Source organism: Bidens hawaiensis, unplaced genomic scaffold, assembly GCF_021521415.1.
Source record: "Bidens hawaiensis isolate Kalapana, Puna unplaced genomic scaffold, B.hawaiensis_p1.1 tig00034984_1, whole genome shotgun sequence".
Taxonomy (NCBI): Eukaryota; Viridiplantae; Streptophyta; class Magnoliopsida; order Asterales; family Asteraceae; genus Bidens; species Bidens hawaiensis.
The window spans coordinates 12,242-37,496 of NW_027496060.1; the positions used below are offsets into that span (position 1 = coordinate 12,242).

Here is a 25,255-nt window from a genome sequence, read left to right on the forward strand (position 1 = left end):
CCAAGCCACTGAACCAGAACTGACTGAATCTCAAACCGGCCGATATGCTTTGATTTAAACTTTAAAAAGTTTAATTGTTTATAATGGTTTATGAAGGCTACAAAACAGAGAAAGTTTATTAATTTTAGTATGCCAGATGCAACTGTTTGCAAAAGCTCAATAAACCAAAACAAAATTAAGCATAAACCAAATGAGGTAATCGGTAGATCTCAAATTATTCTTCATAAACACAACCGCTATGGTATACGAAGTAATTTGTGTGGTGTCCAAATTACCGCTTGTAGACTACATAGAAAAACCGAAAAACGAAAAAAAAAAAAACTTTTGATCACCTTTAAATGTAAATTTAAACAATAAAATAAAGTCACGAGCCACCACTGGAACTGCTGTTGCCACCTGATCACCTCCTCCCGAAAGCGCAAGCCGCAAGACCCTGCGACTGAAAACACCAAAAAGTGTCTTAAAAAAGGACCCTCGATTCGAGCTAGTAGCCAGTGGCTCGGGCTGAGCATCCACACCATGGTTCACTGTAGCTAGGACCTCCACCGGGTCAGGTTGAACATCAACACCATGGTTCAGTGTGGCTGGGACCTCCAGTACCGGCTCTTCTTCTTCTTCTGCATCACTTTCACTTGTGGTTGCGTACATGCTTTCAAGATCATCATCCAAATAAACCTCCAACGATCCCCGCCTCGCGTGCAGCCATTCTCCAATTCCAGCTATTTACATTCTTTCACCTTAATCCTCATCAAATTAGGACAACCATAAGCAAAAGCCTGAATCCCTAGATCATTTACAGGGCAAGATCTAATGCTGAGGCTCTCCAATGCAACACAATTAAACGCGATGCATAAAACTTCCCTATCAGAAACCGTATCACAGTCACATATCAATAATCGATCCAACTTCATGCAATTCACTGCAATCTCACGTAAACCAGTCGGTGTAGGGTTTACGCCAATCAAAATCAGCTGCTTAAGGTGCACAAGGTGTTTACCGATCGCCATCAAAGCATCATCTCCTATTCTGTCCGCCTTCCAACCGTGCATACGAAGGCTTCTCAAGTAACGACAGATTTCAACGACCGCGATCACTCCGGCATCAGTGCAATCAGGAGTCTTAGCAACATGCAAAATTTGTAAATGCGGACAATTTGATAACGCAGAGAGACCGATATCACTCACGTGAACTCTCTCCAAATGGACTTCAGTAATACGATTATCAGGATTAACGGCAACCGATTCCAGTACATTATCCCATGCACCCATGCAACTAATCAGCTTCAATGACTGCAGTTTCTTCGAACCAGCAATTAATGGTTCGAAGAAGAAGCAGTTGGCAACTTCGATGAGATGTATGCATTTGAGGGACAAAGCAACTGCGCCCGGACCGATTAGCTCCAGCCTCGTTTCGTTGAAATTATGGAGGAGCAACCTCTTAATTGCTAGTTCCTCAAGAGAAGTACAGTTGTCGAGGAGTGCGTTGATTGCTTGAACGCCAAACAAACAAGATCCACACGAGAACTTCTTCAAATGCTTGCAGTAATGGGCTAACGCCTCCATACCTAACTCATTAATGTTATTGCAGCCACGGAGCTTGAGGTACATGAGTCCCGGGCAATGGGCGGATATTATAGCCAATCCGTTGTCGTTTATGCTTTGGGATAAACGACCGCAACGTAAAGAGAGCTTCGTAATCGAACTGAGCCGTGAAAACATTGGATGGAGGTACGGAAAGATTGCCAATTTGGCATTGAGTGTGAGACGGTAGCGGGTCTGGCCTTCGACGAACAGCCACCTCCTGGATGCAAGAGAGCAACACTTGCGGTCTCTGGTATCAAGGTGGTGGAAAATTATGGCTAATATGTCATCTGGAAGGAAAGAAGTATAGTCGATAGGACCGGTTGCGTCCTCGACAAGAATCTCCGATCGAGCGGTGGAGGAAGATGATGTTTGAATAGTGGACCGGCGGTGGGTTGATCCCCGCGGCCATGGTGAATGGGAGGAGGGTGATTGCCTCATAACATTAATTCTTCAGGTGGAAGTTAAATTGTTATTATTATTATTACTACTATTAGTATTATTTATTTATTTTTCTGTTGGAAGTAATAGGTTAGAAGCTTGAATGATATGGCTAGTTAGGTGAATGTGAATCCTTTAATATACTTTGACATGTTTATATAGCCATTTGGATTTGGAGTATGACTAGAGTAATATTCCAAGTGTTTCTTACATTCTATAAATTTTTTGTTTAAATGTATCTAATGGTTTTGATATGTTGAAACCTAAGAACTGTGAAAGTAAATATTCATAAGATAGTAAAATGGGTAAGGTGGGAAATGTTGATAAGTTGGTGCATACATTTTATTGTAATGAATGCGTAATTAGTTGGTTAGTGAAGTATTTATATAGTATACTTAGTAATGATATTGTGCTCAATGAGGTAATTAGATGTGGTATTTTTCCTCCTTTGCATGAATTTTAAGAGGTGTGACATATTCTTGGACGCCGCTTGCCCAACTTTATCTTTGAACCATCATTTAATGATTATATATGATATATTATGCCATGGCATTAAACGTGCCTCTTGACCTGTCGCAAGCCATGACTTGACTACTAGACCGGAGTTTACGTACCCGGTTTACAATTTTATTTGGTGCGTAGGTGAGATGCGTAACTATGGCGTTGTTACAGGCTAAGAGTACCGTGTTCGGGGTTTTGTTAGACAACATTGATATATCCGATTATGGTTTTTTTATGCTTTATCTTGACGTTTCGGCCCGTCTATAAATCACCCAGACGTAGTTTCCATGTATGCCTTATCTAGACGTCATTGTCTGGCCAAATTTTTTGGAAAATTATGGCTAATATATCATCCGGAAGGAAACAAGTATAGTCGATAGGACCGGTTGTGTCCTCGACAAGAATCGCCGACCGGGTGGTGGAGGAAGATGATGCTTGACCAGTGAACTGACGGTGAGTTGATCCTGGCGGCCATGGTGAATGGGAGGAGGGTGATTGCCTCATAACACTAATTCTGAAGTTAAATTGTTATTATTAATATATTACAGTATTATTTATTTATTTTCCTGTTGGAAGTAATACGTTTGAAGCTTGAATAATGAATGATATGGCTAGTTAGGTGACTATGAATTCCATAATATCCTTCGACGTATTTATATAGCCATTTGGATTTGGAGTATGACTAGAGTAATATGTCAACTGTTTCTTACATTCTGTAAATTTTAATTTAAATGTACCTAATGGTTTTGACTTATCCTTTGAATTTGAGCAGGGTGTTGTTCGGGTCATGTTTGTGGGCTGGTGGGTCCAACTTGACACGAACATGACATGAACCCAAAATTCGTGTTAGTCACATGGAACCCGGACACAATCTGAATTTTACGGGTTGAGTCGAACACAAGTCATTTAACTCGAATATTTCTTTTATTTATTGTTTACATATTAATACTTTAAATTTGCATTTTTACTAAAATTTACAAACTTATATAAAACAGTTACATATTTATCATATAATCTTATGTAAATTTCCTTCTCTTAAATTTTGGCTAAGATGCCAACTAATTTAATTAATTACATAAAAATTTAATAATTAAAATATATAATAAAAAATTAATTGATTAAACGGTTAACCTGTGAACTGACTTGAACCCGTTTGTATCAAACCCACAAATTTAATGTTAGGTTTGTGTAATATTTTAGGGTAGCGTCTCAATCTCACATCTCTAAATTTTAGTTATATATTTATTACATGTTTAAGAAGTGTCTAATAAAATTAGTCATCATAAAGTTTAACCGTTGTTGGTCCGCCGTATCCTTAAGGTAGCACGTGGAGAGGTTTATGTCTGATCTTGTGACGATAGAGAAACTGCGAGTCGTAAATTCAGACAAATAAACCGCTAGTCATCAAGAGACGTGAGAACCGTGAATAATAAATATTCATAAAACGGTAAAATGGGTAAGGTGGGAAATTTTGATAAGTTGGTGGATACATTTTATTGTAATGAATGCGTAATTAGTTGGTTAGTGAATGATTTATAGTATACTTAGTAATGATACTGTGCTCAATGAGGTAAGATGTGGTAATTTTTTCCTCCTTTGCATGAGTTTTAAGAGGTGTGACATATTCTTTGATGCCGCTTGTCTAACTTAGTTATCTTTGAACTATCATTTAATGATGATATATGATATATGATGTCATGACATTAAATGTGCCTCTTGACCCGTCACAAGTCATGACTAGACTACTAGACCGAGGTTTACCCGGTTTACATTTTATTTGGTCTGTATGTGAGATGCTTAACTATGGCTTTGTTACATCCGACCAAATTTCTTGTAGCTACCTTTTGTTTTTATTATTTCGTTACTTGTTAACGAATTGCAAAAGCATACATGCGTCATTAACCACGTTAAATGATTAAACTCTATAAATTAAAACAATTTAATTTTTTAGTATTTGATTAATGTGGTTGACAATTACTAACATCCAACTATTAAAATTGCCTAAAACGTATTCAAATAGTTATTTTATTTTCTTAAAGCATTTCCAACTCATTGTGTATCGCCATCCACATTCTTATATAATTCAAAGAAAGAGTTAAGCTCTGTTTTAGTCCATGTGGTTTGGTTTAAATTGCTAACATAATTCGAATTATCTTTTTTTTTTTCGTGAGACATTGTTGGTTTTGCAATTTTTGTCATGTTACTCCAATTTTTGTCATGTTAATCCAAGACACTATTAGAAAAACATGTCAACTCGAAAGGTATATAAATTATATAAAGAGAAATTTAGTACATGTAATATTATTATCAATTTTCTAGTTTATAAAATTTTCATTATGCATACTTGAAAAAAGATTGTTGTCTTTTATAAATAAAAATGTTTAAAAGAAATACAACATTACAAAAGTTGAATAAAATATTAAAGAGCCAACTCAAGCTTTATACGGTTCGTTCTCAAGCTCAATTACTTTTCAGTTCGTTAAAAAGAAATTAAAATTTCAAAAATTCAATTCTTTTATTATGCCTTAGTACTTTTTTTAAATACACACAATGAAAATGTTATAAGGAGAATTTAAAATATTATACTTAACTATTTATGTTTCTTCAACATATTTTATATATATATATATATATATATATATATATATTAATATTAATATGTTTTCATTATTATTAATAAAATATCATTTGATTAATTGAGTCAAGGTGTAATGAGTTGGTAAAAAAAGTAAAAGAACAGTGCTAACCAGTAAACATAATGATTCATAGGAAAGAAATTAAAAAAGAATTTGGATTAAAGTGATAATTTGAACAGAATTTGGGTTTAAGTGATAATTTGGACGAATTATTAGACTAAAACAAAGGTTTACTCTCAAAAGAAATCATCCAAAAACACATAGCATCCATTACTTATCCCTATACCGCCATATAGCGATACTACGTCCATAAATTTTTAGGAAAATTTAAATTGATTTCCTCCATATGAGGATTCACTGCTTATCACTCCAATTTCAAACAGGAAATTAAATGAAAACATATAAACAGATTATTTAATTATAGGGATTGGTATGAGATATGGGAGTAGAGGTGCACAAACAAGTTAGGGTTGAACATGGTTTGGTTTGGTCAACAAAAGTCAAAATCGGTTTAAGATCGGTTTCGGTTCGAGTCAGGGCTGACTGACTCCGAGAAGTGAGAAAGAATTATGGGCCGAATGCGAAAATATTTTGAGGCCTTAAGTAAAAGGAAAATTTTGTTGGGTTTAAACAAGTTAATTTTTAAATTGGCTTACTTGGTTATGATTTGGGTTGTGTAAAAAACTTTTGTATAAAAATAGGATTAAACATGTCTAAAAAGAGACTAGAACCTACAACCTTTTGGTTGGTGATGGTTGGTTAATTTGTATATATTTATTCTCGCGTCTCATGACAGCTGGCGATTTCAATGTCTGACGTAACGGCTCGTGGATTCTTTGTCGTCACTACCTCAGACGTAAATCCTTCCACGTATTAATTAAGGATCTAGCGCAATAACACTAATTAAATATTACGATGACGATTTAACTGACGCTTCTTAAACACGTTAAAAATAAATATATAACTAAAATTTAGGGATGTGAATTTGAGACACTAACTGAAAAGACAACACGAGCCTAACGCGAAATTTGCTGGTTTGGGTTTGATATAAACGGGTTCGAGTTAGTTCACAGGCTGACGTGTTTAGCCCATCTATTTTTTTATTTTGTTTTTCTATGTAATAAATTAAAGTAGGTGGCCATGTAAAACCAACATATAAATTAAAAACTTATGGCCCAATGAGTCGTGTTCAGGTCACCCATGAGCATTCATGTCATGCTTGAATTCACAACTAACGTGATTTTCTTTATTTTCAAGTTCGGGTTCACGTTTATGTAGGACTGGACTCGCCAACCAACAAACACGAACCATTTAACAGCCCTACTCAAATTCAAAGATAAGTCAAAATTGTTACATTTAAATAAAAAATTTACTGAATGTTAGAAACAGTTGGCAATTGCATATTACTCGCGTCTCATGACGACCGGCGATTTCAATGTCTGATGTAACGACTCGTGGATTCTTTGTCGTCACTAGGTCATACGTGCATCCTTCCACGTATTACCTTAAGGATCTAGCGCAATAACACTAATAAAACTTTACGGTGACGATTTATCTGGACGTTTCTTACACACGTAAAAAATATATATATTACTAAAATTTAGGGATGTGACTTTGAGACACTAACTGAAAAGAAAACACGAGCCTAACACGAAATTTGCTGGTTTTGGTTTGATATAAACGGGTTCGAGTCAGTTCACCATTAGATCTAATAAAACACACCGCACAATAAACACGCTTTTCATATACACCGTCAGATCAACATATCTAAAACAAACAAGATTACTTCTTACACTTCTTAGACACACTCCACTTCTTATTATAACCTCACCCTACACACACACACACAAGGGACTGGTCATGTTGGAGATGCTGATGCGTTTACAACCAGCAACTGCTTTAACTATATGTCTAAAAGCAGTAATTTGATCATAAGCTAGTACCATATTATGCATGTATATACATACCATGTGTTTGTGTTGACGCTTTAACAAAACCCGACATCTTTTCTTTTTTATACAGGAGAATTAGTTGGCTAATCACTTGGTTTTAAAATTCGACTTGTATTCATGAATAATCATTTTAACCAATAATGCGTGATATGTGTAACTTTTAATAATCAACATGCTTGACAGAGAAGTCACAATAGTGTTCACTGTTTAGATGATAAATGTCTTTTTTTTGTCAGTTGGGTAACAGTTGCAAATATGAGATATAGTCATTGTGTCGTTTATATACATGGGACTTTTTTCCTATGGTTCTTTTTGATATTCGAGGTTATAGTTGTCTTTTGCATGCAAAAGTCGAGGTACCAGAGAGTGAATGTTAGTGGATGCTAACTTGTAGATTGGTAGAGAGTTACTTATAGACTTTGATTAAATATAATGATGCTTACCATTTATAAATGATTAGATGATAAATGTCCTTTTTTGTTAGTTGGCTTATTGTAAAGAATATGAGATATAGTCGTTGGATCACCTATAAACGTGGGCCTTCATTCCTATAGTGCTTTTTGAGGTTAGAGTTCGTCTTTTGCATGCTTACGTCACAATACAAGAGAGTGAATGTTAGTGGATGCATAATTGTTAATTGGTGTAGCTAGAGTTATCCATGCACTATGGTTGACGATAAAGACGTTTACTGTATATAACTGATTAGATGGCAGATTGACATGCATCCTTTTTTTGTCACTTGGGTTACTATAGCAACTACGATATATAGTCGTGACGTCTATAAGTGTGGTACTTCATTCCCAACGTGCTTTAGGGTTATAGTTGATCTTTTACATGCTTACGTCACAGTACTACATACTAATGTTAGTGGATGTATACTTGCAAGTCGACGGAGATTATTCATATATTATGGTTGACGATAATGACGTTTAATTGCGTATAATCAGATGATTATACTATCTTTTAACCAAATCAGCTCATTTCATTCCGATCCGCGAAAAGTATTTTATCGGGCAGCTTGCTCAAATCTATGTTCGGGAAATTGTGTGCCGACACGGTTTACCATTGACTATCATTTCCGATCGTGATGCTCGTTTCACCTCTCATTTTTGGCGTTCACTTCAAGAAGCTTTGGGAACACGTCTCGATCGTATCACCGCTTATCATCCTCAAATGGGCGGTCAATCCGAACGTACGATTCAAACACTCGATGATATGCTACGAGCATGTGTTCTTCATTTCGGTGGGAATTGGGATTCTCACATTCCGTTCATTGGGTTCTCGTATAAAAACAGTTATCATTCTAGTATCGAGATGGTTCCGTTCGAAGCTCTTTATGGTCGTAAATGTCGTTCCCCGATTAGTTGGAACGAAATCGGTGAAGCTCAAATCACGGGACCCGAAATGGTCCAAGAAGCCACCGACGTTATCGATCAAATCCGTAAAAACCTCCTAGCCGCTAGAAGTCGTCAAAAGAGTTACGCCGAAAAACGGCGAAAACTAATCGGATTTAATGTTGACGACCTTGTCCTTCTAAAAATATCTTCTTGGAAGGGGGTAGTAAGCTAGCTTCTCGTTTCGTTGGGAAGGTAGCTTATCGACTTGAACTACTAGGAGAACTTGCCGGTGTTCATCCGACATTTCATGTTTCGAATCTTAAAAAGTGCTTAGCCGAGGGCAATCTCCATATACCTCTCGACGAAGTATATGTCGATGAGTTGATGATCATGGTTGAACGACTTGTTGAGATCATGGTTGAACGACCCATTTTGTAAACTGAAACTTGGATATAATCAAAATGATGGATTTTATGTTACAATATTGTTATACACTTGTTGGGTCTTGAAAACATTCATTTCGGTCCTTAAACCGCGTAAAAATAACTTAAAACGAACTCCGGGACCAAATCTGCCATTTTTGAAAATTTGGAAAGTCTGGTGATCAACCCCATCGCGCTATGCGATAGGGGATACCCACTGTGGTCACGTATCGCGATAGCTGCAACTGCAGCAGCTAGAGTTTTTGTTTTGTGTTTTGTTTTGATCCATTTTGCATGCAAACTCTAGATATTTACACCCATATCTGACCACCAACATTACCCTATATATACACCACCATTTCCCTTCATTTTCCCCAGCTACATCCCCAAATTCTCTCTCAAACTTCAAAGATTCAAGGTTGTTATTTTAGTGTTCTTGAAGGTTTGACTTCCGAAAGTCAAACTGAGTTAAATCCTTCATTCTAATTAGCTTATATAGTCTTATTAATACTTGAATATGGTGGTACAACATATATATAACATACACCCCTTGTTACCTTTGGTAGTTACTTCTCCGGTCTCGATCGGTGAGGTTTCGGACCTAGTAAGGCAAGGCTTCATGGAGGACTTCATGTCCTTGATATATATATATATATATATATAAAACTTGTTTATACATATTAATCATGCTTAAATTCTGCTCATTTTAGTTTCTTTGTCATATTTACAAGTTCCGTGTTATGGGTTTGAAGAGTCTAACCTCGGTTTAACCGTAAATAGCTCTAAACCGTAAACCGAACTTTGTTTACTAGTTTTTGTTAAATGATTGTTTAAACATGTTTAATGTTAGATTTAAGTTTCTAAAATTATTTTTATAAGTTCTATGGCTATGGGTTTGTAAAATCTTACCTCGGTCTTAACCCGAACCAAGATCCGAACCGAAAACCGAACTTTTGTTTAAAGACTTTATTGTTAACCTTTTAGTTGTAAAACACAAGTATTTTCATTTGTACATTATTATACAAGTTCTTTGATATTTGGGCATGTGGAAACCATCTATGAACTTATTGTGATATGGAAACCAAACTAAACCGATTTTCACTCGCTTAAGACACACAAGTGTGTTTTTAGCTATCAAGACTTGTGTATTTCTTTAAAAATAGTTTACAAACATATTTTAATTATTTTCTTAAGTACATGGAAATGTTGGGTCCAACTTGATATCATAACAAAGTTAGGACCGACAAAACCGAACACTCGCTTAACGTATGTTGTTAGTTCTAAAACAATAGAACTACATACTTGGTTAAGTATTATTGGATTTTTATGAGTTATCTCATAACATATAATATTTTGGAAAGTTGACTTTGGGTTTGACCAATTATCAAGACCCGAACCAACAACCCGAACACTCGTTAAAACCCGTTTTAGTATCTTTATTTTAAAGGGACTTGTATTCTTACATTTTTTCCCACCTTATTACTTAACATAAGTTGAGTAAATATTAAGGTTAGATACTTTAACCCGGTTTCGAGAAAACTTACATTTTTAAAGGGTTATTATTATAAGTTCTTAAATAGTTACATTTTAAACCTTGAACTTTAAATTGTTTACTTTTGTCAACATGTATTTGAAGACTTTCAAGACAACCACCCTAATTCAAGACTTTCTTTTATTTAGGCTTCGTTCGTTAAACCCGTTGTTCCGGTTAAACTTCAAATCATCCATCTTTCAAGTTTAATACTTGAATGTGAGTACTTTCATACCCCGTTTTCCATATTTCGTTTTGGTGGTGACATTTCATACTTATTTAAACTAAATGCTTTCTACTTGGGTCTTAAACCACAAACGTTATTGTATATTTTACTTAAAAAAATGCTCGATTTGGTGTTCTATGCTTACATGATTATATGCTTACGTGTTTACCGCTTTTGGTTGGAGAAACTATAATATCCTAGTCTATTTGGCAACCCCTTATAGCAAGGTGTCGTTAATGTATTCTTATTAACAGTAACTATAAATTCTAGACTATATGGCATCCCTTATAGCTAGGTGTCGCTAACGTAATTCTATTAGCGATTTTATCTTTTATCCAAATTATTGCTATTATTTATTGTTTCGTATACAAGTTGTGGCATTTTCTTATTATATACATACTTGTTCAAAACTATGAATTGCTCACCAACCTTTGTGTTGATAAAATTTATTTTATGAAATGTTACAGGTTTGTATTTAGGTTGATTTGGGATTGAAAACGTCATCAAGACCTTTACGATTTTAGAAAAAAAAAGATGAACAATATTTAATTTGCTATGTTTTGTTATATTTTGTTGTGACTATCTTATGAATATTGTTATGTGACATTTTCGATGTTGTGAAATGAAATGAGTTTGTTAAATATTGTCGCTTTAAATAGTGTCATGCGCTTATGGGAAATCGTTACACTCTGGCATGTTCCGCCGCCTTTGGTCGCGGTGTGACATGGGGATACTGTGACATTCGTCAATTTCGGGTCAATCGCGTATTCGTTTTTGTATTTGTTTTTATGTTGTAAACCGACCCGATTTATATTCTGAACATTTCAAATATATAAAATATTAGTTTCTATGTAACTAAATCATTCCCACTTGTTCAATTTGAAAAACCCCTTTTACGGATTTGAAAACGCCTTTAAAACGCTCAAATTACATCGAAAACGAAATTTCGGGACGCAAAACAAAACATGCAACATGAGCTGGACCAAACCTCAACCTCATGGGCGCCGCACCGCGCGGCCAAGAGGGCTAGGGCAGGCATGTAGCGCGGTGGCCATCAGGTCAGATTTATGTTGGTTGTTGTTTGTGGTTTATATTTTTTTATCCAATCCGATTTTTACCCATTAGACCTAATGTAAAACCTTTTCAATCTTATCCTATTTATACAATGCCCTTTCCTACATTAATCCCTACTCATAAACCATTTCCTCACTCAAATTCAAGAGTCTTTATGGTTGTTTTCTTTGTTCTTGGCAGTTTGACTTTCAAAAGTCAAACTGACCATAATACTTGATTCTAACTAACATATTAACACTTATAACTTATGGCACAACATATATATAATACACATCCCTTGTTACCTTTGGTGGTTACTTTTCCAGCCTCGGTCGGTTGAGTTTCTTGCCTCGTAAGGCAAGGCTTCATTGAGTACTTTCGTGGTCCTAGCTATATATTTTCTGCATCTAACCATCTAACTTTATTAGTGCTTACTAACCATGCTTAACTTCTACTCATTTAAGTTTGTAAATCATATTTATGAAGTTCCATGGTTATGGGTTTGAAGAGACTAGCCTCGGTTTAACCGTAAATAGCTCCAAACCGTAAACCGAACTTGTTTACTAGTTTTGTTAAATAATTGTTTAAACATGCTTATTGTTAGATTTAAGTTTCTAAAATCATTTTATAAGTTCTATGGTTATGGATTTGTAGAATCTTACCTCGGTCTTAACCCGAACCAAGATCCGAACCGAAAACCGAACTTTCGTTTAAAGACTTTATTGTTAACTTTTTGGTTGAAAAGTGTAAGTATCTTCATTTATAAACTATTATACAAGTTCTTTGATATTGGCATGTGGAAACCATCTATGAACTTATTGTGAGATGGAAACCGAACCAAACCGAACTAAACCGATTTTCACTCACTTAAGACACACAAGTGTGTTTTTAGCTATCAAGACTTGTATAAATCTTTAAAAATACTTTATAAACTGATTTTAATTATTTTATAAAGTAATTGGAAATGTTGGATCTAACTTGATCTTATAACAAAGTTTGTACCGACAAAACCGAACACTCGCTTAACGTATGTTGTTAGTTCTAAAAAGATAGAACTACATACTTGGTTAAGTCTTATTAAATTTTATTGATTTATCTCATAACATTCATTATTTTGGAAAGTGACTTTGGGTTTGACCAATTATCAAGACCCGAACCAACAACCCGAAACACTCGTTAAAACCGGTTTTAGTATCTATATTATAAAGGGGCTTGCATTTTTACCCACCTTATTACTTAACATAGGTTGAGTAAATATTAAGGGCTAGATACTTTAACCCGGTTTCAAGCAAACTTATATTTTTAAAAGAATATTATTATGTTTTCTTAAATATTTACATTTTAAACCTTAAACTTTAAATTGTTTATATTTCCTATCATTTATTTTTTTAAAGACTTCCTAGACAACCTTTCTAATTCAAGACTTCCTTCATCTAGACTTTGCTCGTTAAACCTCATCTTTCCGGTTACTCGTCATTTTACCAAATCATGTTTGTTACTTGAACGTGAGTACTTTTCATACCCCGTTTTCCATCTTTCGTTTATGGGGTGATATTGCATACTTATTCAAACTAAATGCTTTATACTTGAGTCTTAAACCACAAGCTTTATTGTATACTTTACTTAAATAAATGCTCGATTTGGTGTTCTATGCTTACATGCGTATATGCATATGTGTTTACCGCTTTTGGAGGGTTGATTCATAAATCCGTGAACTATCTGGTATTCTCTTATAGCATGGTGTCGTTAATGTATTCTTATTAACGATAACTATAAATCCTAGAATATTTGGCATCCCATTATAGCAATGTGTCGTTGATGTATTCTTATTAACGATAACTATAAATCCTAGTCTATTTGGCATCCCCTTATAGCAAGGTGTCGTTAATGTATTCTTATTAACGATTTCATTATCCAAATTGTTGCTATTATTTATTATTTCTGATATGTTGTAAAACACACTTACTTTCCGTACCTTTTTATCATGTTTTAAGTACTTAATAGTATAATAAATAAGAGTTATGGCTTGTTTTTGTATGATCTTACAAAGATTGATAATTGATTGTAGGTTATGAGTTTTAAGGGAGAAAAGTTTCAAGCTTGAAGACTCTGGGGGCATTTGATCAATTTTGAAGACTACAACTCAAGGCCCGACCCTAGCCCACAAGATCCAAGCCTTTTACACCATAATATATGATAATTAAAAAAAAAGAAAAAAAACCCTAACAGCCCCTATACCTGCCGATCGGACCTAGCAGCAGCAAGAAAGAAGAGAAAAACTTTTGTGGAGCCTTTGTGGCGGCTAGGAGAGAAAGGAGTTCATCAAGGGAGACTTGGTACAGCAGCTAGCGTTCATCTTCATCTTTTACTTCAGCCATAATCATTGAGTTCGTATAACTCTATAAACTTTGTGTTCTTGTTCAAGATTCATACTTGTTGATTTGATCTTTTAACTTGAATTGTTTTGCAATTGAATTGAAGATTGAGTTGTGCTTTATTGATATTGATTATTGAATAAGTTTAATTATGTTTTGGTTGAGTTTTATGGTGTTTACTTTGATGTATACCTGCTGTCCAAAAATAATGTTAGGCTAAACTTGTTAGTTGTACCTAGGTTTGATGAATATTGTTCGTTTTTAGTAAGTAATATGGATTGTTTAATCAACATGACTTGATTTGTTAATGAAAGCTTGGTTTAATATTAAATTAGGTTGTGTTTATTGGCTGTGATTTTGTTAATTATACTCATATACCCCTTGCTTTGATTGATTGAATTAGTTTTGATTGATTGTTGCTTGTTTGACTCTTTACTTTGTGTTTAGAGATTGTTTGTGGGGTGTACAACCGTAGGGTTTAGTTGGGTATGTTAATTAGTTAAATTCAGCGGGTAGGCACATTCTTAGAGATGGAGAGGTGATAGGAAGTAAGCTCGTCTCATAGCTTTAATTTGTTAGGATTAGGATCGCGCGAGAGCGGGTTCGGTTCTTGTCGGGTTTGAGTTTGTGAGAGATTAGTTGATCTAGTTTAAGTTAAACCAAATGGTTCCTCTATCCTTGGTTGCGTAGTATTTGTTTCCATTAGAGTCGTGTTTCGGTGAGACCGAGAGGAGAGTCGACATTAGAACACTTTAGCAATTCGTTTCCCGGTTTGTTCTTAAAATCAACTAAGTGTAAGTTAGGGTTTGTTAGTGAGACTGAGAGGTGATCTAGCTTTCTTGAGTGAACCTTAGTTGTGTCATCCTTAGATACCGGTGTCGTGAGATTATTCAATCCATTAGCTTGTTAAACCTTCAATAGGATTCTTACCTTGGTAGACGTGTTTCTCCATCGTTAGTGTTTTAATTTGGTTAAATTAAGTTAGGTTAAGTAGTATAATAATTAAAAATCAATTTAAAAATATTATTCTTAGGAAGGTCTTTTCTAGGGTTAGTGATCATAGACGTTTTCACGTGTCCTCGTGTTCGATACTCGACCTTCCTTTGTTCTATAGTGCTTACGATCGGTACACTTGTCGGTTGTGTTTAGTTTTTTTAAGAAAATCCGTTTTATAAATTTAAAGCTTAGTTGTGAGTTCCGTAGAAAGAAACATACTTTAAACACACATCAAGTTTTTGGCGTCGTTGCTGGGGACACGGTTAGAGGTGTATTGAGAACGACTCGAGTTAGGACCTACATTGTTTGCTAGTTTTTTCGTTTTTATATTTAGATTAGATTAGTTATTTTAATTAGTTTAGTTTATTTTAGTTTATTGTAGTTTTAGTTTAGTTTTATTTTTATTATTATAGTTATTCTTAATTAGTTTATCTATTTTTATCTGGTATCTGTGATCCTTTTCTTTTGAGTGTTCTTTACAGCGAAGATGTTCAGACTAAAAGTTGGAGAACCATGGTGCAAAGTTTGTGGCGGAAACCACCGGGTACATGATGCTTATGAGAGAAGGAAGATAGAAATCGAGGCACAAAAAGCTCATTGGGAATCACTTTATGTAGAGCCTCTATACCATTTTACATATGATCAGATGAGGAACTTCTTAGGGCATAAAGACTTATCAGGAAATATATTAGAGCCAACCCCAGAATTGGAATCAATAATGGACGATGTGTTATTTTCTATTGAGAATGATTCAGTATATGTTCCACGTTCACCTCTTATTCAAACGCTTATTGAACCCCTATGTGAGATTGAGGATACTAGAATGGAGGAGCAAATAGAAGTGGGGTATGTTCCCTCTTAGGAGGACAAGTTCATGGGTGAGTTTGGTGAAGAGTTGATGGACTTTGCCATTACGGATGAAGGCGAGTTTGACCCACTTGGTGATCTAAAGTTGCTTGAAGATTTAATATATAACGAGCCAAGTGTGAGGATCGAGAAGGAGCTTTGTAAGGAGAGCCATGAAGTAGTTAGTGATTCGTCCTTCTGACACTTCACTAAAATTGTGAAAAACCAAAACATGAACCGTAGTCAATCTCCATTCGGGACCTGTTAAGGTTTAAAAGTTTGGCTAGAAGAATTAGAAGGTGGATTTCTGGGCGAAGAAATCGTTGTGTGATGAAGAGATTGACTTCCCCATTTCACTTCATTGAACCATTTTTGGGGGAATTCAAGAGTTGGTGGGCTGAGTTTAATTCATATGGTCGGGACCATGTAATTGGTTTCTTCCCGACCAATTGTAAGAGGAGAGTATTGAGGAGCATTGATGGGAAGTGGATAAAGGAGAAGCCTCCTAATTGAGGTTTCAGGAGCGAGTCCAGCTGAAGACTATTCAATAAAATTAGCGCTTATCGGGAGGAAACCCGGTAATATCTTTCCTTATTATTTTATCTTCATTTTTATTTCTCTTTCCGATTTTTTCCGGGTTGTTTCTTCTCTTACTTGCAGATTATTTCTTGGTTGGTTGATGACGTTTGATGAGCTGGAGTTTTAAACAAGTGTGGGGATGCAATTTGCTTATGGATTGCCGCTTTCGTTCGTTAGTGATAGCTTGATAGAGAGAACTGGAGTTTTAAGCTTGCGTTCGAATAGGAGGGCGAGGAACATGATTCACCACACACTTGCATGATCACATATGTAACATATCGGTTTTACCAGTTTATATTACCTGACCCATTTTATGTTCGGGGAATTTTATTAACAAAATGTCTTGTTTTTCGAGTAATTATTAATTTATTTTAACTACTTATTATATTCATTTATTAAATATAAATAACTTTGATAAATCTACAATTCTTACCCTAAACTATAATTTAATCCTATTTTGTTTCCATCCACAATCTGGAAGGACCAATTAGCAAATTCTGGTTATTTTATCAATCCTTAACCCATCACCCATACCCAGTAACCCATATAGTAAACCCGTGACCCGTTTAGTTACTTGATGCTTAATTCTCGTCATAAAATTTGGTAATTGAATCGTCAACCTTGTTAACCTTACCATTTGAGGCCGACCGACACTGTTAATTTAGTAAATTGATCAAATGATATACGAATTAACTAATATCTAAACCGTCCTAACCCGTTTCTTATTATTTAAGAAAACGAACATTAAAATTCAATTAAACCCTACTGTATCATCCTTACTCCGGCGCCGTCCTTTGCCCCATATTCAATTGCATTATAACCTGCTGTGTGAGCGTGTTCTTCAACCTCTCTAGCCGTCAATTAGCCATCGAATAATCATCTCTAACGTAATTAAATTGTACAGCAAGTTCGTATTTAACCATGGATCAGTAACCCTAACCTTAATCAGTCGATTATAACACGGATTTAATCGAATTGATTTCTAGGGTTTGTTCTATCTGGTTCTCTTTTTCTATCTGCTTATATTTCTGTTTCTGGATATATTATCATCTGCCCAGCTAGATCAGTTGGCTGGGTGTTACGTAAACCTTGGTGAGCCGCCCCCTGGCGCAGCGCAGGGTCGAGTCCCGACCAGGCCTATTATTTTTAGAAATATTTTTTATGTATTCTATTAATCATATTTAAACATCAAGTAATATTGTAAATGTATAAAAACTCATAAGTAATTAGTATTTTATGAAAACCGACACTCAAACTATTTATTTTTCCGAATCTTTGTTAAAATTATATATATATATATATATTATGAAATTTGTTAAAAGTGTTATTATTTAAAAGATTTTAAACATAAAATATGTGTTTATTATAATCTTGTTAATTAACGTATTAAAGGTATAAGTTAAAGTATTTTTATGAAAGAATCATGTTATATAAATATTATCGTGTACACTTTATTATTTACAATATTAACAAGAATATTTATTAATAATTAAAATACGTATTAACAGTATTTTAGTTTAAAATAAATATGTTAAAAACAATCTCTTTATATAATCTATTCAAAAGTTTTATAAATTTTATTTAAGTATTTTTATGTATTTTTTTATATATAATTAAATCATATTATTTAAGTTAAAACCTTGCTAATAAAATTTATAATAAATCTAAGTAATATTAAACTTTCGTTAGAATGTACTCGATCATCGATTCCTGAACCTTTATCTAATCTTAGTTCCGTTATTCAAATTATACTTATTTTCCTCAATTATTCGTTACTAGGACATCTCGTCGGTATTTTTCACGAAGAGCTTGACTTATCGCTTTCTTACTTTTTCTTTATCTCTTGCTTAATTGCTAAGGTGAGTACCGCATTCCCCTCTTTTTACTCGTTTTCATACTGTTTTAGGGACATATGCGTAAAACTTATATTTCTCATATATACTTATACTCAAAACTGCAACTATTGTCTTATGTGTTAACAACTTATACCTTACTTGTTTATGTGCTTACATGCTTTACGTGAACCGCATTCGGAGAGGTCCAACATAATCTCAGTCTAGTATGATCATACGTCAGTCATTAGCCTTTGTGCTTCTCGACATCTCAGTTATACTTGCTCATTTGGTTAATTTGTTATTCTCATATGACTTGTTGCAGCTACATATTTTGTTATATATACTATATGTACAACTAAACTGGTGTGTTGCTCGCTCAACATGTGTTGTTGACAATATTGTAAACGCATATGCAGGTTAATTTGTAATTGTTGTTTGTTTAATAAGTTGTATTTTGTACTTGAATTATTTGAAATTATTAAATAGATATTGAAACATATATTGTGCATGATAGTAAACTTGAGAGCTGTGACAATCAGTTCGTGCCCCGACATTTCCGCTGTAGGTTGGGGTGTGGCAACATATACCGGGGGATTCTGTTCCACTTTATTTTTCTTTATGTTTAGTTTTGTCTCTTCCTTGTCTCACGTTGAGGACAATGTGAAATTTAAGTGTGGGGATGGGGAACTGACGTTTTCATTTTTAAGAAAAATAAAAGAATATTGAAACTCTTGGGAGTTAATATTAAAAAAAAAAGTTTAAAAAAAATGTCCCTTGAAAATTGTTTTTGTTCTACGTTAAGCAGGAAATGATATTATTACTGTTGTGTTAACGAACTCTCGGAACTTTTGAAATATATAATATAATAATAAAAGAAGAGATGGTTGCACATCTGATTTGGGATGTCTCAGTAGGCCCAACTAGCTTTGATAGTCCTCTTTATCAGTTTTTATATATAATAATTTGAAAAATGGTGAAACCAAATTTTGATGCTTAGGGAGGATTACCATAATCTGAAAACTTTGAGATGGCAAGAATTAAATGCACTCAAACCAGCACACCACCACATGTCCATCTTTTTACGAGCTTAGAAATAGTTATATATTTTAGGGTGATATAAAAGATTGAAAAAAAGAGGTATGTTTTGAAGGTTATGTTTATTATCAAAAGTTGTTCAAGAAAAGCAAATGCTTGTGAAGAAAGTTATGTATTGTAAAATGCCAAAGAAACATTCTTTAAAGTTAGTAAAAGAGGCCAAAGATGCACATACTAGACGGGACTTAGAGTTTACGTGTTACCAAGGGGATAGTGACTCTGAGGATGCACTATTGGGGCTCGAAGGTTCTTAGTCAATAAATATCAAATTAGGAATTTATAGGACAAAGTCCAATAATATTTAGGAATAGCTCGTACGACCTCCACATGACGATTCATCCATCAAAATTTCACCGAGTGCATCTAATTAGTACTATCAACGAGTCTTTGGCGTATGGTGATTTGTCGAACCAGTTTTCTTCGACTCTAGTCTTCTAGCTGTTTTTGTCTGAGATGGGTAGGTGTAGCCTTAATTTTTGGACTTAAAACATTTAATGCAAACAGGGGGCTTGATTGGTTGGTGGCTGGGTTTAAGTGGACAACAATATCGGCAATCGCGGTCAATATGTCGAGCTATTTCTTGTGCTTTGATAATGATAAATGGTCTGGGAGTTTGTTGTTTTTCACTTGGTTATGATCATGTGTAGATTTCTTTTTTACCATGTTTTAAGTACTTAATAGTATAATAAATAAGAGTTATGGCTTATTTTTCCATAGTAATATTCTTTTATGCTTAGCATGCACCCAGTGGTCCTAGCGGAGGGTGCAGAGCACCCAACGCGCACATGCACATGCTTGGGCTCGGGCGAGGACGAGGACGATGGTGATGGTGATGACGAAGGGCGATGGGCGCAATGCGGCGCTTTGATGGCGCACTTTGCACTTCGCACGCTCACATCGCCGCTGGAAAGTGGAACCAAGACCTAGACGTGACAAGTCATCAAAAGTAAAGAGACTAAAATGAAAATTCTGGAATTCAAGACCCATCGCGATACGCGATAGATAAAAAGATGACCCGTCGCGATACGCGACGAGTACATTACATTGCTCCAGGATGGGCGATTGCCTAACCTTTTGGGTCATCGCGTATGGCAAAGTAATCGTGCACATGTATCTAGTCACGTGGCAGGTCTACAATCAAACCTAGTGGGCGCGTTGTGATACACGATAGCCGAACCAAAGATCCATTGCGATACGTGATGGAATATAATATTCAGAGGCGGTTAAGCGCTCTATCGTGATACGCGATGATCCCCTTTTTAGCCCATCGCGTATCGCGATGAGTCATAATGTTAGCATTATAAATAGGGGTGTTGGGCTCTACTTTATGCATCCCAAATCACATTTCACATACAATTGTCTCGAAATACGTGCGTCGATCCTGAAGTTCCGACGATTTGTTCTCGAAGTACGTGCAAGGTGTAGAAGTGTTGTTAGTTCATTCCCTCGATACCAACGACAAGTAGGAGTGCTACCCGCGTCAAGCTTAGGCATTTCTAGAAATACAAGCCACATAAGGTTGGGGTTCGCCCAATTATTTTATTATATTTTACTTAGACTCTAGTCGGGGGTATAGTCTATACCTTGATAAGATAAAAAGGTTAAATATAGTTTTATAAGATAAGGGTATAGATAAAATATTATTTCTTTTTATAAAGATTTTATAATGTTTCTTAACAAAGAAGAAACTTAGGATATACGTTTCTTCATGAAGAGTAAACGTAATGCTTAATTAATAAATGTTTTGGACTAAAGGTCCATGTATAAAGAAATAATTATCAAGGGAATGATTATGCAAATAGACTAAAGGTCTAAAGCTAAATCGTTGATCTAGTATTTATACTTGGTTATTCTCGTACAATAGGTCCGAGGTAACTTCAAAACAAAATTAGTGAAAGCGCTGATCAAAACAAAGGTGAATACACTCATAACTTTACAACTCTTTAATCGAGTTATTTACCTAGAAACCAAAGTTTACATGGGATAATGTATCCCTAAAAATTTAGTATCTGGCAATTGGGCTAGTTATACTTGTGTTTGGATCCGTGCATATGTGGGCGGAGGGTAGGCATACCCCACTACGCGGGGTACCAGGTCCCCATCTCATTGAACTTAGGTTCGCATATTTAGCTCAAGATAAGAGCAAACGAATGAAATAACCAGAAAATACACAAGTTAGAACTAATAAAATAAAATTATTAGAAGTAAAAAGTAGATATAAGTAGTGTAAAAAGAAATTTTTTTACTTTTAAAGTTAATTGATATATGAAAAATTAACAAACTAAGTATTTAACTTTAAAATTTTAAACATCTTATCTCTAAATAAAAATATAAACTTCTATAAATTCTTTAAACGGGTTAACAGGTCAACCCACTTTCTAACGGGTCGGGTTTGGGTTGACCTATTCTTTAAACGTGTCAGGTTCGGGTTGACCTGTTTTAGAAAACGGGTCGTGTCAGCCAACCCAAAACCTACATTTTTTCGTGTCGGGTTCGTGTAGGGTTTCGGGTCGTGTCAGGATATGACACCCCTAGGATGGACTAATATGATATAATTGGTACTCCGATCGAGAGGGCCGCTGATTGTTTCGAGTATGAACTAAAGGTTTTCATAAATGTTTTAGCATCAACATATTCACCAGCATGTGTTGTTGACGTATTTTATAAACTGTTTTACATGTAACCAAGAGTAGATGTCTGGAGTTGGAGTCCAGCCATTAGACGATATGATGGCTCATGAAGTTTTATTATTTAAAATATTGTAAATTATGCTTTATAACTTCAACTCTTTTGTAACAAACTAACGGGTGTTTAAGTCCGTCTTTTGGAATATTAATATTCAATCACAACTTCCGCTTTAAAACCTTAAACTCTAATTTATAGTTACAAAACAGGTATCAACCAGTGGTCACACGCTTAGGCCATAAGTTGGAGTGTAACATCGTGCGTCATGTAATTTTTCTCGTGAACATTAAATTGACGCAAAGCGTATGCAATGACCTTGTCTCGTTGCATAAGAACACAACCGAGACCTTGAATGGAAGTGTCACTATAGATAACAAAATCATCAATTACCTCAGGGAGAGCAAGGATTGGAGCATTGCAAAGCATGTCCTTAAGAGTTTGAAACACTTCCTCTTGATCGGAACCCAATTCATAAACTTTCCCTTTGTGGGTTAGTGCGGTAAAGGGTGAAGCAATCTTCGAAAAGTTGTGGATAAAACAACGGTAATACCCAGCTAAACCAAGAAATTAATGAACCTCCGTTGGAGAGGATGGGGTCTTCGAATTTTTAACGGCCTTAGTTTTAGCAGGATCAATGTGAATACCCTTGTCGTTGAAGATGTGGCCCAAGAATTGAACTTTCTTTAGCGAAAATTCGCATTTGAAGAACTTAGCTTAAAGTTATTCCTTTCGTAACAGGTCGAGAATGATGAGCAAATGGTCTTTAGGCTCGGTCTCGGATTTAGAATATATCAAGATATCGCCGATGAAAACAATCACGAATTTGTCATGGTAGGGTTTACAAACACGATTCATAAGGTCCGTGAAAACTGCAGAAGCATTAGTCAACCCAAAAGGCATAAATCGAAACTCCAAGTGATCATAACGAGTACGGAAGGCGGACTTGGGTATTTTATTTTTGTGTACACGGAGTTGGTGATAACCCGAACGAAGATCAATCTTGGAGAAACATGTGGCTCCTTGAAGTTGATCGAAAAGATCATCGATGTGCGGTAGGGGTTAACGATTCTTGATTGTAAGCTTGTTGAGCTCGCGGTAATAGATACACATACGAATAGAACCGTCTTTCTTCTTAACAAACAAGACAGGTGCGCCCCATGGAGACGAACTCGGGCGAATGAAACCTTGTTTGTGAGTTTTTGGATTTGAGTGGAGAGCGTTCTTGCGTTTCGAAAGGTGCGAGAAGGTAAGGTGCTTTGGCTACAAGGTTTGCTACTGGTACGATATCAATAAGGAACTCCACTTGACGAATGGGAGGGAGTCCGAAAACGTTATCGGGAAAGACTTTAGTAAAGTCACGGACAATCTGGATGTCAGATTTTGTGGTTACGTTGGCTAAGAAAGCAACATACTTCTTGCGTAAGTAGCGTTGGGATTCAAAGCACGACATGAGGTTTAGCTTTGAGAGGTATTTCTCCGAGAACGTTTAGAATCATGCCCATATCGATAGGGATTCGAATGTTAGAGACATAAAATTTCGGCATGGTGGAGGGAGAGCCAATTCATACCAATGATAATGTCGAAGCTACCCATTTTCATAGGGATAAGGTCGATAGAGAACTTTTGCCCATTGAGAGTAAGCGTGCAACTCCGAATGACGTAGTCAATAGTGATCGAACTACCGTTAGCTATGTCGACCGTGAAGGGCTTAGATAATTTACTACGGGAAACATCAAGTGAGCTCCTATCAGCTCCCGAATCAAATAATACCGAGGCATGATTCTTGTTGACTAGAAACGTACCGTTCGCCACATCATTCAAGTTTCGGGCTTGATGAGCATAGATGGTGAAAGCTTGTCCTTGAGTTTCTTGGGGTGCTTGGGTATGAGAAGTCGAAGCTTGAGGGGTTGGTTCTTAATTGGATTGAATAACCATGGGTTGAGCTTGAAGAGTTGGAGGAGCCATGAGTTGGGGTACTTGGGGTTCATAAATGATGCGTTGCAAAACACATAGCGTTTTATCCCATTTTTGTGAGTTTTGTGCGTAAACCGTTAACGAATATAACTCGTTCTTGCATGAAATTAAATGTTTGTGTATATGATAGGTCCCATGTTGAAGAGAGCTAAAAAACGAGTTTAATGAAGAAAGAATCAGCTCAAACGGGATTCGGATGAAGCCGTATGCGCGTTTGAAGATAAACGAGTCAGAAAACGAAGACTCGAGCACCCAGGACCTCTCCGCGCTACTCGACCAGGTGAGGCATCCATGCCCGTGCTATGCGCCATCCCACATGTCCCAAAGGCTGCCAAGAATGCTTAGGAATCAGCTACCCCATTTATTTTGTCTTCTAGTGGGCCTTGTGGGCTTGTTTTAACCTATTTTATATTAGGAAAGAGATGTTTAAACATATATATAAAGGGTTTATACCCTATGAACGATTTGGACATCATATTTCCAGCCACCACACCTGCTCTAGAGGAGAAACCAATGAGGACAAGCTTACGGTTCTATCTCTTATCCTCCGGTTGTCGGTTTTGCTTGTTTTAACGTTTGTGAGTTCGTTTTTGAGTTTTAGACTTTGAAACAAGTTCCCATAAGTTTTTAATGGATACTTTGAGCTTAATTATGATTATTATCTGCTGTCCAAAAGTTATGAATAGCTAATATTGTTAGTTCTACCTAGGTTTGATGATTATTGTTCGATTTTAATGAGTTTATTGGATTGTTTGATCAATATGACTTGAATTTCTATTGAAAGTTTGGTTTAACATTGAATTGGGTTGTGTTTAGTGGCTGTGTTTTGATTAATAATACTCAATTACCTCTTGCTTTGATTGATTGAATCGGTTTTAGTTGATTTTAGCTTGTTTAAACTCTTTACTTTGTGTTTCGAGATTGTTTGCGGGGTGTACAACCGTAGGGTTTATTTGAGTATATTAATTAGTTAAAATCACTGGGTAGACACCTTCTTAGAGACCGAGAGGTGATAGGAAGTAAGGTCGTCTCATAGCTTTTACTTGTTAGGATTAGGACCGCGCGAGAGCGGGTTCGGTTCTTGTCGGGTTTGGGTTTTTGAGCGATTAGTTGACCTAGTTTAAGTTAAACTAAATTGTTCCTCTATCCTTGGTTGCGTAGTATTCGTCTCCATTAGGGTAGTGTGGCGGT

The 25,255-nt window shown here is 35.6% G+C and overlaps 1 pseudogene; it reads right to left on the minus strand.

Moving 5' to 3' along the window:
- Nucleotides 1–364: 364 nt before the first annotated feature.
- LOC143586787 (F-box protein At1g47056 pseudogene) lies at nt 365–2,149 on the minus strand (annotated as a pseudogene).
- Between the last annotated feature and the right edge of the window lie 23,106 nt (nt 2,150–25,255).